General features: G+C 33.4%; 1 pseudogene; it reads left to right on the top strand.

The window, feature by feature from the left end:
- Window positions 1-13,025: 13,025 nt before the first annotated feature.
- LOC116521170 lies at window positions 13,026-16,794 on the top strand (annotated as a pseudogene).
- Window positions 16,795-17,721: the final 927 nt, after the last annotated feature.

Here is a 17,721-nt window from a genome sequence, read left to right as displayed (position 1 = left end):
TGGGTTTACTAATGGGATAGAGATTAAACCTGGAATGGCTTCTAAGCAACAAAAGTTTCCTCCCCCAACGCGTCTAAAAGTTCAGGAAGCTCGCCTGCTCCTAGCACTAAATTACAGTCACTACTCCCCACCTACTTCTGCAGGAGAGCCCCTGACTTGAGAAATCTTGCAAAAAGAATTAGCCTAAGCCTTAAAAAATCATGCTGCTGTGATGGAAATTAAAATTAAGGAAGAGATATCTGCTGCTCACAAAAAGCTGTCAGAAGAGCTTATGACCCAGAACCAGGAAATTAGAGATGATATTCTGGTGGCTTTTAACTGCCTATCTGGCTATGTCTCGGGAATTGAAGATAGATTAGAAGACCTTAGTGATTCTAATATTAATCTGGTAACAAAAATGGATGTGGTTCAACAAAAGGTTGGCGATGCAGAAAATGAAATTATAATGTTGCAGTATAGACAGATGGAATTTGCCTTAAGGATAAGAGGCCTTCAAGAGAAAAATCAAGAAATTTTGAAGCAGATTTTCTCAGAAACCTTTGATCAATTGATGGGAAGGCCAGGAGGGAATTTTGAATGGCAAATTGAAAAGATTTATCGTGTCAACTCCTGGCATGCCAGACAAAAGCAACTACCAAGAGACATTGTGGTGTACTTTGCTACAAGAGACATGAGGAATACGATATTGCAAGAGTCTTACAAAACTAAGCTTCAAATTGGGGGTCAGGAAGTGACTGTTTTGAAGGAAATACCACCTAAAATGTTGAGATCAAGAAAAGATTATGCCTTTTTAGTTGATGAGCTCAAAAATCGTCAGCTACAGTTCAGATGGTAGGCACCAGCCGGACTTGCACTCACCTATCAGGGGCAAAGATACCGTCTTAACTCAGTATGGAAGGCTTGAGATTTTTACAATAATATATTGAAGGCTGGACATCTCCCCCTTCTGGACCCAGAGAAAGAGAACAAGAAGGACAGGACAGACAGCAAGCTATTGAAGGATCAACAAGGTTGGATCAACTTCCTATCTCAGAGTTACAAGGAGCCAAGGAACAAAGACAAACCTGCATGATCACAAGGCAAATGGAACAAGAATTAAGAAAGCAGCAAGCCTCACAACAAACACATGCTACTGTTCAAGAAGCCACAGGTCTTAGTTTAGAAGCAGTGGGTGGAGCCAGGCCGAAAATCCAGGATTTCCAGATGGCTCTTAAAAAGCTTCAGGGAGCTAAAGATGACATCTAAGTTCTTAACCTGGAATGTTAATGGTTTAAATTCCCCACAGAAAAGGAAGAAAATAAATCACTATCTTAAACAATTCAAGAATGACATAATTTGCCTGCAAGAGACTCATATTAGATCAACTGATCAGAAATACTTGATTAATGCAAGACTTGGACAACACTTTATAGCTTCTGATCCGGAGAAAAAAAATCTACTTAAGAAAGGACATGAAAGCCGAATTAATTGAAGCAGACTCCCAAGGAAGATATATTGCAAAAGATCTGGTACTAGAAGGGAAAAGGATACTACTATTGGGAATATATGCTCCCAATAAACATCAAGATAAATTTTATAAAATGCTTCATGCCAAGTTAGTACATTGGGACTATAGATCCTGCATATTACTGGGTGACTGGAATGGCTATAGATACCAAGAAAGATAAGAAGGCTTTTCGGCAAAATATCCAAATGTGAGCAAAACTACCTAAGTCCTTTTTCGACATGATAGACGATTTTGAATTGAGAGATATCTGGCGAGAAAGGAATGCAGAAGAATACAACTTCACATTTTTTTCTGATAAACACCAATCTTTTTCTAGGATTGACTTCATACTAACAACCAATGATTTGCTTTCTAGGGTAAAGAAGACGAAGATATGTTCCAGAGACTTATCAGATCATAATCCGGTTTGGATGGAGTTGGGATGTGAGATGCAAGTAAGAAGGACTTGGGAGATTGAATGAAAATGTATTTAGATATGAGAAAAATATTAATGAATGTAAAAAATTGTTAATAGAATACTTTGTTTTTAATATGAATAAGGGTACATCTATGGAAATGGTATGGGACACAAGTAAAGCATATATGAGAGGAGTTCTGATAAATTTAAATAGACTACATAGACCTAAACAGGGGGAAAAGAGAATTGAACTTGAAGAAGAAATTAGGAAGAGAGAGCAGGAGTTAATTCTAAAACCAGGAGACAAAAAGATTAAAGAAGCAATTATCTTATTAAGAGAGCATTTTAATATGCTGATGTCAGGCCAGGTAGCTACTAATTTGCTATATGCAAAACATAACACTTTCTGTAATGAAAATAAATCTGGTAGATGGTTAGCATATTTGATTAGGAAAAAACAGAAATCTCGTAATATATTGAAATTACATTATAAAGGGAAGGAAGTGCATCAACAGGATGAGATCCAAAAGGCTTTTCATGAATTTTTTACAGGATTGTATATGAATGATAAAATACAAAGTTTAGATATAGATAGATACCTGGATAAAGAAAAAATACTTATAGTAAAAGACAAGCAGATGGAGAGATTGAACCAACCAATAACTTCCGGGGAAATTTTCCAGGTAATCAAACAGCTAAAGGTAGGGAAAGCACCGGGTACAGACGGCCTGACAACAGCTTATTACAAAAATTTACAATTAGAAATAGTAGAACCTCTCAAGGAATTATTCAATAAGATTCAAATGGAAGGGAGGGTACCCCCATCTTGGAAGACAGCTTTCATATCCTTGATACCAAAAGAGGATCAAGATCTTACTCAACCAAAAAATTATAGACCATATATAGATTATAAAAATTTTACTAAAATACTAGGGAATAGGTTAATGTTGGTTGTTCAGCAATTGATCCATAATGATCAAACAGGTTTTATTCAAGGGAGACAAATGAGAAGTAATGTAAGACTAATTGTTAACACATTGGAATATTTGGGAAAGAATAACCAAATCCCTGCTGTGCTTATATTTTTAGATGCTGAGAAAGCCTTTGATCGAGTGAATTGGCAATTCTTACTGAAATATTGCAAAATATGTAAATAGGAGAGCACTTTTTACAATCAATTAAAGCAATATATCAGGAACAAACAGCTCAAATCATAGTTAATGGAAGTTTAACAAACTCATTTAAAATTGAGAAAGGTACAAGGCAGCGTTGTCCCTTATCTCCATTATTGTTTATCATAACTTTGGAACTATTGTTGAATAAAATACGGGGCTCTGATGATTTACAGGGAATCAAGATTAGGCAGCAAGAATATAGAGTACGTGCTTTTGCAGATGACTTGGTTATAACATTAACCCAACCACAGGAATCTAGTAAGGTTTTAATGAATATGATTAATCAATATGTCCAAGTGTCAGGATTTAAAATAAATTTAGGGAAAACAAAGATGCTAGTTACAAATATGAACACTAAACAAAGGGAAGAATTAGAAGGAATGACAGGAGGTGAAATAGTTAAAAAGGTCAAATATCTAGGAGTTTACATCTCAACCTCAAATGGGAAGCTATATAATTATGAACCTCTATGGCATAGCATTCAGACAGAGATGAAAAATTGGGAGAAATTACAATTATCTTTGCTGGGAAGAATAGCAGCTGTGAAAATGAGTATTCTACCTAAATTTTTATTTCTTTTTCAAATGATAACAATACTTTAAAAAGATGTGAATTTGCTAGAATGGCAGAAGGGCATTAATAAATTTGTATGGGCAGGAAAGAAGCCGAGGATAAAACTAAAAATAATGCAAGATGTGCGTGAGAGAGGAGGCTTGAAATTACCCAATTTGAAACTATATTATGAAGCAGTAATTTTATCAGTAATTAGTGACTGGATTAATTTAACAGATGACAGAATACTTAATATGGTATATGGATGGCATGCTTATTTGCTATATAACAAAAAGGTAGATAAGAACTTTAAAAGTCATATTTTAAGAAATGCTCTACTGCGGGTTTGGAAAAAATATCAATACAAATTAAACGATAAGATACCCATGTGGGCAATTCCTAGACATGCAATAGAAAATATAAACATAGTACAAAAACAGGATGTAATTACACAGCTTCTTACTGTAGAAAAAGGTGTATTACAGTTAAAACCTTTGAATGTACTAAAAGAAGAAAAGACAATTAAAAAAACTGGCTTCTATGTATCCTAATTTACAACCTAAATGCTGGAGATGTGATTGTGCTGATGCTACTTACTTTCATATATGATGGACTTGCAAAAAGATTAAAGCATTTTGGATAAAAATATGGTGGATTATGCAAAATGTTCTTAAAAAAAGGATAAAGTTTACCCCGCAGTTATTTTTGTTAGGTATAATTACTGATTGTATAGTTGTAGAGATTAACCTGATTTTGCATTTAATAACAGCAGCTAGACTGTTGGTGGCGCAATACTGGAAGAAGGAAGATTTTCCTACTATTCAAGAATGAACATTGAAAATAATAAACCTAGCTGAGATGGCTAAAATATCTGCATATCTTAAAGATCATTCAAATGAGAGATAAACTGGAATGGAAAAGATAGATTGATTATACTCAAAATAAATACTGGACTAAGAAATTTCAGATAGCTTATGACTAAAGAAACCAGGAATGATATAAATTGTTTAGAGTTAGCCTAGCAAGGAGGAGTTAAAGCTCAAGTGAAAGATGTTATTAACTTTTTTTCTTTTTAAGCTTATTTTAGAAAGTTTTTGTTAAAGATTTATATCTTGTATTGGTTCTGGGAAGTCGGGGGGGGAATGTTGGGGGGTGGGGGTGGGTGGGGGGAGGGAAGTAAATATTTGTAAAAGTTTGTTTTTTAAAATTTTCATTAAAAAAAGAAGAGAAACCTATTTAGAAATAAGTTTGACAACCAAAGACAAGCTGATGTTAATAACAATTCAAAGGCAACAAGACTATTTGAGAGATCTTTTAAGCAATAAAGTGCGGAGAGAAGTTTATAAAAAATTTATGGAGCTGAAAAGAGAATTGACACAACAACTGGCAAGAGAGATAAGTCTATTTTGCTACAGATACAGGTTGATAATGAAAGTTGACGATAAAAAGTTAGCTCTATTTTGGTGATTAATAAATAGGGATTTTAGTATTTTGTAGACTGTTTTAGATTATTATTGAATGTTTATTCATTAACATATAATTAACTACAACAACAATAATGAAATGATAACCTTAATTAGTATAAGTATAAGTATAAGGCTATAAATTGGGACTTGGTGAAAAGACCTTTAAATTTTATTAATAAATTTTTGTTTAGATCTTGTTATAAAGGTATAATTAATTTGGGTCTGAAGAGAGGAGATGTGATATAAATAGTAAATAATTTTTTCGTTAACCACAATAATAACAAGGAAATGTTAATGAATAATGTTTAATGACATATATGTATTGTACTAGTAAAAGCAAATTGGATATAAGCTTTAAATTGTGAGTTGAGGGAAAAAGCAGTGGGGGGGGAATTCTTAGATACCTTACTAACTGATTTTGTTTCAGAATAAGTTATAAAGGTGTAATGTTATTAGAGGTTTATTGAAATTGCGAATGAATGCCAGTAGGTGGTTGTGTCTTTAAATACAAATGATTTTAGATAAAAGCACGTTTAAATAATTGTAATTAAATGAGAATTGTGGTACAGTGCTAGTAAAATATATAAAAAAATTGATTTGAATCAATTCAAATTCAAATTGTTCAAATTGAATTTGACAATTCAATTTGAATGAAGTATATGTAATGATTGTGGAAGAAACGCACAAAATGTATTTGTAATGAATCGACACACTTTCTACAAGTTGTAATGAAAGATGATTCTTTTTTTAGTGTGTTTTTGTTTAATTAAAACAATAAAACTTTTCAAAAAAAAAAACCCAAAGAAATGGAAGAGGCCATTAGAGATGGAGAGAGCAATGTTTTATCTTAGATTCCAAAATATAGTGGAAACTAAGGAGGAAGCTCTTCCAAAGTTAACGGCCGAACTCCTGGCTGAACTTCTGCAAAAAAGCAAGCAGGAAGTGGAAAATGACTTGGACAAAGTGTATAGGGTCCACAAAAATTAGGCACACAGACATAAACTTCCAAGAGAGATACATGTAAGATTTACAAGAAAAAAGACAAGAGATGAAGTCTACAGCAAAACAAGAGAAGAGTCTTTGGTTTATAAGGGAAAATAATTCATAACATTAAAAGAGATACCAAAATGGATAAGGGAACTGAGAAGTATCTACCATTTCCAACTGCTCAATACAGAGTGATATTTAGATGATTTATCCCTGAGGGGATGCTAATAACCTGGCAGGAAAAAAAATCCTTATTGACTCTCTGGAAAAGGCACAGGAATTTTATGATCACTATATAATAGGAGAAGATGAACAAGATAGTAGAGAGGAAGCAAAAAATAAGAGTCAGAAAGAACAGACATCAGAGGAAAAACTTACGGAGCAGGATATAAGGGACTGAAGGGAAACAGAACAACAGGAGAGAGGAGCTAGGAAAATAACATAAACCAAGACAAGAATATGAAAAGGACCAAAACCAACATACAAATAAGATGGAAGATGAAATAAAGATGATAACCTTGAACATCAATGATATCAGTTCATCAGCTAAGCGAAAACAAACATTAACAAGACTTAATAGACAGAATATGGACATTGTCTGCATATAAGAGGTCCATATCAAAGAAAAATATGGTAATATTCTAGAATGCTCCAAATTAGGAAAGCTGCATCTGGCGTTAGCACAAAATAAGAAAAGTGGAATTGAGGTATACATAAAAGATTGGTTAAATTCGAGGGAAATATTTAGTGACAGAGAAGGCAGATTTTTAATGATAGAAATAACAACAAATCAAAAAAGAATTCTGATGGTGACAATTTATACTCCAAATATAAACCAAAAAGAATTCTATAATAAATTACACAATAAAATAATTGAATCAGATTGGGAAAATGTCTGTATAATAGGCGATTTCAATGTGGTGGCAGATAACAAAATAGATTATAGGAATACAAAGAAGAAGAAAAAGAAAAGACAACAACTACCGAGTACCTTCTTTGAAATTGTGCAAGAATTAAATTTAAGGGATGCATAGAAACAGATACATCTAAAAAAAGACAGTACACTCCCCCCCCCCCCATCTGCACAATTTGTGGTCGTGAATTGATATGGATTGGATTAAGCCAGAATTGATCAATAGCAACAGCGATGGCGAACCTTTTCTGGCTTGCGTGCCATAAGTGGAGAGAGCAAAGTAGGGTCGTGCATGGGCATAGCACACCCATAATGCAATGCATGACCACCACCCCCAGTGCATATGCGCACATGACAGGCGTTCCCCTCCATTTTTTGCATGCTTTTTTCGCCCACCCCAGGTTCTAGAGGCTTTATAGGAGCTTGGGGAGGGCAAAAACAGCCCCCCCCAGAGGCCCTTTGGAGACTTCAGAGACCTTCAGGAGGCTTCCCTGAAGGCTCCGGAGGACTAAAAACAACCCTGCAAGCAACCCGGAAATGACTTCCAGTTTGCTCGCAGGGCCTTCAGGGACCTTCAGAAGGGTTTCCTGAAAGCTCCGGAGGATTAAAAATAACCCTACGAGCAAACCGGAAGTCCATTCCTGAACTTCCTGGCCCCCATAGGGCCAGTTTTTCCTATAAATCCTCTGGAGCCTGGGGAGGGTGAAAAATGGCTTTAAAAAAGGCTGAACTCAGCTAGCCAGTGCGCACATGCTTGCTGACCAGTTGACAGGGCAGCCCCTCGCGTGCCCTGACAAATGACTCTGCGTGCCAACTGTGGCACGCGTACTATAGGTTCGCCATTCCAGACATAGAAGATATGGATATTTTGCCAAATACATGGGAAGACCCTAATCCACTAATGGTAAAATGGAAAGGTCAGAGGAAAAAATTCAGATGGACGCTAAATCAGAGAATTGTAAAAGAAAAATCATATATACAAATGATGGATAAGGAATTAGATATTTTCTTTAAGGAAAACAAGAAAGATCAAACAACACTACAAAGCCTATGGGATACCACAAAAGCCTATGTGCAGGGTATAACAATAACATGTATGGCAAGGGGAAATAAGGAAAAAAGAAACAGCAAACATTATTACAGAAGAAGCTTAAAGAGTTGGACACCGTGTCGCAGAAAAAAACAGAAAATATTAAAATCAAAGAAGAGAGAGATTTGGTGAAACACAAAATCAATCTAACACTTCAAGAAGAAATGATATGTAAAATAAAAATGGCAAAAGAAAACTATTTCAAAACAGCAAATAAACCAGGTAGATGGCTGGCCCACAAATTGAAGAAAGAAAAAACAAAAAAACTAATACAGCAATCACAGGATGAACACAGAAATTTGTTCCACAAGACAGAAGAAAAAAATGTATAATCCAAAACTTTTTTCAAACTCTATACAGTCAGGAAAACATCTCAGAAAAAGAAATCCAAAATTATTTACAAGAGAAAAACCTACCAAGTATTTCAGAGGAAGCAAGATAAATGCTAAATGAGAAAAAAAAACTCCAACAGAGATAAAGGAGGCAATTAAGGACCAAAAAACAATAAATCACCAGGATAAGATGGGATCCCCACAGAGATATATAAAAAATTTCAAGATACTTTTGAGAAAATCATGTTAGAATTGTACAATGAAGTATTAGAACAAGTAAAAATGCCAAGTTCATGGACTGAGGCATTTATAACATTAATTCCAAAAGAATAAACAGACAGTCAACTGATCCAAAACTATAGGCCAATCTGGCTGCTAAATGCTGACTATAAAATATTTATGACGATCATTGCGGAAATACTTAAAAAATATTAAATAAAATTATTCATTCGGATCAAAACAGATTCCTACCCAAGAGACAATTAAGAAATAATACAAGAATTATAATGAATGTATTAGAATATTATGAAGCATATCCAGAGAAACAATTAGCATTAGTATTGGTAGAGGGGGAAAAAGAGTTTGATAATTTAAATTGGCAGTTTTTTATTACACAATTAGCTATTATGAAATTTGGAGAAAAATGTATTACAAAGATTAAAGCAAAACATATAAAACAAGACAGCTAAAATAATGGTAAATGGTGATCTAACAGACAAAGTCACTATAAATAAAGGGGTCAGATAAAGATGCCCACTATCTCCTCTTCTATTTATCCTTTCATTGGAGGTTTTCTGTACACGGATTAGGGAAAAAGAGGAAATAAAAGGGTTAAAAATTAAAAAAGAAGAATACAAAAGTCAGGCATTCGTGGACGATATAGTTTTTATAATAGAAGACCGCCTTGAAACAGGGAAAATATTAATTCAAGAAGTAAAGGAATTTGGTAAAGTTGCAGGCTTAAAAATAAATAAAAATAAAACAAAGATAATTACTAAAAATCTTACACAAAGATAAAATGAGGAATTAGAGAGGGTATTGGAAATGCAAATAGTTAAAAAGGTAAAGTATCTTGGAATCTGGCTAACAGCTAAATGTTATACCATAAAAGAAGACAATTATTCAAAATTATTGCAACAAATACAAAATTGGACTTGGAAAATTGTGCTAAATTATAATTATAATTGGAAGATTGGAAGACTTGCGACCATAAAAATGAATACTATCAAAAAATTTATTTCTATTCCAAACTGTACCACTAAAATTAGGGAAACATTTTTTTCATGGAACTAAATAAAATAATTTTAAAATTTATTTGGCTGGGGAAAAAAGCTAGGATAAAATTAAAATTACTACAAGACTCTAGAATCAAAGGAGGATTTGGCCTCCCAGATTGGGAGCTTTACTACCAGGCAGCAGCGGTAACATGGCTCAAAGAATGGACAGTACTTCAAAATAAAAGAATATTGACAATAGAGGACCATGATTTACAGCTGGGCTGACATGCTTTTATTTGGGAGGGAAAGAGTAAAGCCCATAAATATTTCCAGGTAAGAGGGGCCTTACTAGAAGTATGGATGAAAATCAAAAGAAACTTCTATACAAAAATTCCCAGATGGATATCAACCAAGGAAGCAATTACCTACCCCCATGTAATATATTTGAATAAGATATTGACATATCAGGAGTTATTGGCTGGGCAAGGAAAACTTAAAACAAATCAGGAATTAAAATTACAGGGAATTTAATTAGGCTGGTGGCTGTACCTTCAAATTCAAACAAGATATAAAAAGGATTTAGAACAGTACGGATTTCAAAACGAACAACAAGTATTGGACAAACTAATAACAGGAACAGAAGAAAAAATGATGACAAAAAATATAAAATTGTCTCTTAAAATTCAAAATGGAGGAGGAAACCATGAAGAAAAGGATGATAATTTGGCTAAAATTTTTGGGTACAATATTTAATTGGAGCACTGGAAAAAATTATAAATTGACAATGTCGGCATCTTACAAGGAAAACATCTACAAAATGTTTTATAGGTGGCAGTCACCCCATGCGAGATTGGCCAAAATGTTCCCAAATAGATCTCCAAACTGTTGGAAATGTAACCACCAACAGGGGACCTTCTATTATATGTGGTGGACGTGTCCGAAACAAAATTCAAAAATGGTTAGAAGAAATAATAGAACAAAAAATTGACAAGAACCCTGAGCTGTTTCATCTAGGAATAATTAAAAAAATAGTACTAAGGATATCCAATATTTAATGCTTCATATAATCACTGCTGCCAGAATTTCATTTGCCAAAGTTGGAAACTAAAAATCATTCCATCAGATGCAGAAACCATAAAAAAGTTGTTAGAATGCTCAGAAATGGATAAACTAATGATGGAACTAGGAGATAAAGAGAAAACAGAGTACTACATGATATGGAACAGGTGGTACAACTGGCTTGAAAAGAGAAGTAAAATCAATGCATAAGGAACACATAGCAAACACAATGAAAAGAGATGGCATATATTTAGAAAGTAATAGAGATGGAAATAGTGTAGAAATGTGTAGATGGAAATAGATGTATATATTGTAAAAATGAGAAAGTATGAAACAAAGAAGAATATGTATAAAATAATGGAATGAAAAATGGAAAACCTGGAATCAGAAAAAAGAAATACCGATAACAGAAAGCTGTAAAAGTGTAATTGTGATTTTGGAAAATAATTTAAAAATAAATAAATAAATAAAGAGTGGGAAGATGTCTTTCTTGGATATTATATTTTCTACCCCAAATACAATGATAGTTATGAAAATATACAAAAGCATGAACATATGTAGATAAAGCAGCTGGTTTCTTCAGGAAGAGCTACAAATCCATTCACTTGTAAAGACTTTCTCATTACATATTTCCCCCCAATTTATATTGACCAAATATAAATTGGTCAATATTCAGTCCATATAATTTCTCAATTGGCTAACAAAGATTAGCTCCATGCACTTTTGTTGCACAGAAGCCAGCTCAGAAAAGGAATTTGAAAATACTTGCCATACATATAATTACAATCATTTATTAGGGATAATTCTTTCATTATCTTTAGTAAATTACTAGTCAAAGTTTTCTCATAATGTTTTGCATTTTTCTAATATTATTGTAAATTTTATGCTATCTTTCATGTTGTAGCTGTAGCACAGAAATGACATAAATGAAGGAAATGTTATATCACTTTTTCAGAGGGTTGTTGATGAACTGTGCTTATTTTAAAAAGCGGTAGTTTTAATTTAGCAATTCAAAATCAGCCCAGTAGAAATACCCTACTTTCCTATGAATCATTAAGAGAAGACATTTCCACTCTGGGAGCAACCATTAGGTCCTGATTCAGTAGACATCAACAGATATTTCACTCTTTACACACTCTTTACTGGTGACAGTGGCAATCTGATCATATTCATGCTAACTCCAAAGGAAGTTCCATTTTTAAAGATTTCCTGGATATTTATGGAGCAGATGGGAATCAGAATTATATACTTAGAATATATAGTCTGAGAAATCATCACACAGCTTCTTCAGGAGCTATCTCATAAATCTTTGTAATTAAAATTATACAGTCTACATTGATCATACCCATTTTTTGGATATCATGCAAGCCATATTATGGTTTTTTGATTTTGGCTTAATGCATTAAATGAATCCTTGCATTGTATTCGATAAACTTTTACTAAACAAATTACAGTTTAGCATTAGATGCAAATTCAGGATCTTAACAAACTCCTAAAGTCTAAATGTATTTAAGGAATCAATGTAGACATAATTTCAGGATACTTATTATATAAACAGGATATTATAAAAAACACAAATTATTTTTTATTTAATGTCATAAAAATAAATGATTGGGTATTTATTAGAAATTTTTGGCAAATCAGAAATTTTGAAAGCCAACTTTTGGAATTGTCTTCTAAAATAATCAAAAGCCAACAATGAAATAAAATCCATTTTGTAAAATATTTCCAGAAATTTTTTCTTGCCTAAAAACAGGTTGTTATTCTTCTGTAATTTTATTTTTTGACACTAGAAAAAGTACTCAGGAAGCAAAAGGAGTAAATACAGATAATTCACAACAGAATCTTCATTAATCAGACATTTCATTCTAAAGAAAAATATACTACTCCATACACTACTTCAGGAGTCCCCAACCTGTACAGATTACAACCAGGCCATGGAAATGGCCGGTGAGTTTGTGCATACATATCCTCACCCGCAATTCATACAATTGGAAATGTTTGGGAACTAAACTAATTCATCTTCCCATGATTGCTATGAGTAAGAGTGATAAATAACAAGTCCTATTTTTATTCCATTAAATAATAATAAAGCTTCCTGATTTACTTGCTTTTTATTTCTTTTAATTCACCAATTGTATTATGGGCTCAGAATACATGTCCTCTGAAATATGTAGCTGGAAACTTTCCACAGGAGGAGACCTCAGATCAGAAATTTGCCCGGGAAGACCTTGTCTGGTGTCTTTCCAGTAGTGAAGATGAGGATTTTTAAACCTTGAATGAAAATAGAGATGCAATAATTAGTCAGAAAAGCAGAGAGTGGTACACTCATGGAGCTAACAACAGCTTGTAAAATTCCATCAAGTCACAAGTCCGCAGTGTCATCTGAAGTGCAGGATCTGTTGAATGGGCAGGACCCTTTCAGATTCTTCCTCACCGAAGTCAAATGAATTAAGTCAAAATACAATTCTTGAGCCCTTCATATAAAAAATATTTTATTTCCTCTTTTGGGGATTCTTGTATCTTCTGTTCAGTTTAATTATTGAATAGATGTGGAATGGCTGGTCCAACAATATCCAAAGGAATTCAGGGACAAATCTTTATTAATAGTCTGTGGAGAGAAGCAAGAATGCTTCTCTGAGCTACATGAAGATGCTGACTCTTATAAAAAATGCTCATTTATGCCAGGCAAAATTGGATATTGCCTTTGGAATCCACCACACAAAAATAATGTTGTTGAATTATGAAGAAGGCCTTTGAGTGGTGATATAGATATATCCAATCTTATTGCTGATGATTGGTACCAGAAACGCAAGGAATATGGCTAAGTTCTTTATATCCAAGATTGCCTCTTGGGAGTGCCAAGTCTGATGGTGAACCTCATATGAATTTTTTATCAGATCTAATCAGCTATTTGATATCTTAGAAATCTGCTAGTTTGATGGAATGGGTTGAAATAATTAAGCAACATGATCTTTCAGAGACAATGGTATAACTTATTGGGTCAACTCTAGATCGATACCAAGGGAATGCAAAAGAAAAATGGGGTCATCTTAAATTGAGAAAGCTTCTGAAAGAACATACAACACAAATACCTGATCAAGATTCTTGGCCAGGACAATAGGACAATTCTCAAGTATTGGATCAATGGGAGTTGAATCCAAATGGCTGTGTTCAGAATTTAGAGAAAATTTGGGGAGTTTAGGAAAAAATTTGAAGACTTCTCCAAAGAAATTCCTATCCATCTGATTTATCCAAGTGTTGAAAATGTGAGAAAGAGGAATGTCTCCACGGTACGGACGTGCAGTCTCGATGCTCTGAGACTGCAGCTGGTATTTTTGCCACTGGGGGGTTTCAATCGGACCTAAATCATCCCGAAGAGACGGTGAACAGGAAGAATACATCTTGCTGATCTCGGGGATATCGCAAAATCCCTGAAAAAAGCAAGAAAAAGTCTTCAAGCTAGTAACAAAAGACAGCTTATGCTGATGAAGTGGGAGACGGATGGCTATGGAACGGAAGGGAACAGAAAGTGAAGTGTGATTCAACTGGGGAATTCTTTGTTTTAGAAAAAACAACTGCCCAAAAGAATCTCTTTTTTATGCTAAAGTAAACCCATAACCAGAAGAAGTCACTGGCAAAAATGATCTTCATTGTTTTGTTGTGATCAGTATATATTTTCTTCTTGTAACTATTGAAATGCTTTTTCTTTCTCTCTCCCCCGCCCTGCTTAAAGTGAACAGACTGGTTTTTCTTCTTTGGTCTCTGCATTATTCTTCAACCAAAGGACTAAAATCTCCCCCTTTATTTTAACAAAAAATATCTACTATTTGCTATTAAACTCCACTTTGTTCCTCCTAAATCTGAATCAACACAAGAAAGTGAAAAAAAATACTATTTTTGCTGCTCAGAACTTAATGTTTTCGTGCTTCAAAGCTCTGCAACTAAAAGTGATAAGAGTCAAGGCTAAAATTGTTTACCACAGCTGTTTCTTGAGACCCTTATCGGTATTGGGAGAAGGGAAAAAAACAGAACCTCTCTCTTGTGAGGGCTAAAACTACAACGGCAGTAATTTACAATTTGGAACATGGAATAATCTACAGAAGAGAAAGCTTTAATTTTGCAAAAGATTTAGGGTGCAATTCAAGAGTTATTCATAACTTGGAAAATTGACAAGAACATAGAGTTTATACCAGAAAAAAATGAGGGAGGTGGAGTTCCAAAAATTGAAGAGAAAAAGGAACACAAAGATAAGAAAACTAATGATTTGATCTCTGAACTGAAAGTGGTTGAAAGCGAAAAAATGGGAGTTTGGAAGGGGGATTTAGATGGCCTGAAGCTTTACCCCAAATTTCAAGGCACAAAAGAAGAAAAAAGAGAAAAAATGATGTTTCAAAGGAAAAAACCTTAACAGAAATAGGATTGGCAACTAAAGATAAACCAATTAAAGTAGCAAAGGGGCGCTGAGACTATCTGAGAGACGCAATGGACAATAAGGTGTGGAGAGATGTCCATAAAAACTTTATCGAGGAAATAAATAGAAAACTAACTCCACAAATGGCAAAAGAAATAAGACTACAGGCCTTCTGGAAGGATACAGGTTGATATATGAAAATCGATAATAAAAAAATAATATTAATAGTTAAGTTTGATGATTAGTTAGTACGAATTTAGTAACTCCTTAGATTGCTTGCTTAAATAAATAGTTGATAATGGTAACAAGTTATATTTCTATGTTGGCTGGAGGTGAGGAAGCTGGATATAAGTAATAAATGATTCTGTTATAAACATTAATGATAATAATAAAAATGATGAAATGATAAGACTTATAGTTAATGACACATATATGTACTGGCTTAATATAAGGAATTTGGATAGAAATTGCAAATAATGATTTGGGGAAAAAAGTTTAGAAATTTAAATAATCAATTTTTATTTTGAATATGTTATAAATGTATAATGTTATTGGATATATGAAAGTAGACAACAAAAAATTTAACTAAGTTTTATAATTAGTAAGTAGTAATTTAGTAATTTATAAATGGTTATGTTAAAAAATAATTGACAAGGGCAATGCATATATGTTGGTTTGATGAGAAGAAAATAGATACAGCAGTAAAGAATTTTTTGTTAACCATTATTAATTATAACAACTAACAATGGAATGGTAAGGATAAGGGATACAGTTAATGATACATACATGTACTATCATAATAAAAGAAACATGGACACAAATTGTAAACAGTGATTTGAGGGGAGAAAAGGGCTCAGATATTTTGTCAACTAATTTTTGTTTAGAATGTCTTATAAAGGTTTAAGGCTATTAAATGACTTAGTAATAATTAATGAAATGCCTTTAGGTGGTTGTGTTTTTTTTAACTATGGATTATTCTAGGCAAAAGGACATTAAAACAATTTCAGCTAAATGAGAACTATGATATGTTGAAAGTAAGACTCATTAAGAACTTTGATATTTGATATGAATGTAAGTAATGATTCTGGAAGAGATGCACGAAAGCTAATTGTAACCAATTGACACACTTTCTACAAGATGTAATGTAAGATTATCATTTTTGTGTGTTGTTTGTTTAGTAAAAATAAAAAAATGTTTATTAAAAAAAAGAAAATGTGAGAAAGAGTTTAGAAGGTTATTCAGCTGGAGGTTCTCTGCCATATAGTATGTAAATTGCACAAAAGCAGCTTTGGCTACACTCATATTTCCACAAATGGTCAGCTGAAAGTTCACATCATAGTCATGCAATTCCACATATTAAAACTTACATGAGAGTATCCCTGGATTTCCAGAAGACTGCATGGTTTCCAGTGACAAGTGCTAATCTTTCCAAGGCTGCTTGAGGAACTTTTGAGAAAAATGGCACCCAGCTGAGGATCCTATCATATGAACTAGGAGTTCTGTTCCTGCCTTCAGAGTTTTGCTTGAATACAGGGTATTTCCAAGTAAAGGAAAACATGCTTGCTAATATATCAGTATTGTCATTTCCTGTTCATTATCTGCTCTCTGAAAAGTATGAAAACAAAGACCGCCCATGGATTTGGAATATTCCTTACACCAAAGCTCCTGATACACATGGAATATGAGGGTTCAGAAATGAATAGTTTAAATTAATTCTGAATCTTTATTCAGAATCATTTGAATACCTGTCAGATTTTATGCTTTATATCTGTACATTTTATTATATATCTGTAAATTTTGAAAAAAAATGTTTGAATAAAATAAAATAAAAGACAAAAAAGAATACATGAAAAGTACTTCAGACATTAATGATTTTTTTCATTTATTTAAAATTACCAATTTATTAGTCCTCTTTAAGTTACATCCAGATAAAAAGATGTCACATTTTTGCGATTAAATGCACACATTCAAAGGGAAAGTAGAGCAAATAACAATATGTGAAATAAATAGAAGTCTGAAAACACATGCAAAAATTAATGGCATGTACTATCCTCTTTCATTCTTCTACATCTACATGCTCACTGCTTGTTGCGGTACTGAACTGAATGATCCACGGGGTGTGTGTGTGTGTGTGTGTGTGTGTGTGTGTGTGTGTGTGTATGCATGTACATACAAACACCATAGTTCATCTAATACAGTGGTTTTTTAATTAAAAGTCTTACACACACACACACACACACACACACACAAATTATGTGGAAACTGATGCAAACAGAAATAGACAGAAACTGATTTTTAAAAAGACAAAAAGTTACATATACCAATTGCTTCCAAATAATTATAAAATATCTGTGATTTATATAATCATTTCTGTGAACTTCCTATATTACCTCCTCAAAAATGAAGAGGCATCCCATGACACTGTCTTCTAGATTGTGGAGTTCTTTTTGTACTCCATTGTGTTTTAAGTCCTCTTCTTCCCCTCTCATTTCTATATGCTGGACTGCTTTAAGCATTATTTGAATGAGACTTGGAATCATAAACCATGCAACAAATTAACAATAAAACTTAAAAACTAGAGACATTTGAAGTGGCTGCAAATGTCATTCCTT

This window comes from Thamnophis elegans, chromosome Z, assembly GCF_009769535.1.
Source record: "Thamnophis elegans isolate rThaEle1 chromosome Z, rThaEle1.pri, whole genome shotgun sequence".
Lineage (NCBI taxonomy): Eukaryota > Metazoa > Chordata > Lepidosauria > Squamata > Colubridae > Thamnophis > Thamnophis elegans.
The sequence above is the reverse complement of the archived record's forward strand: the minus strand, read 5'-3'. Positions and strand labels throughout refer to the sequence as shown.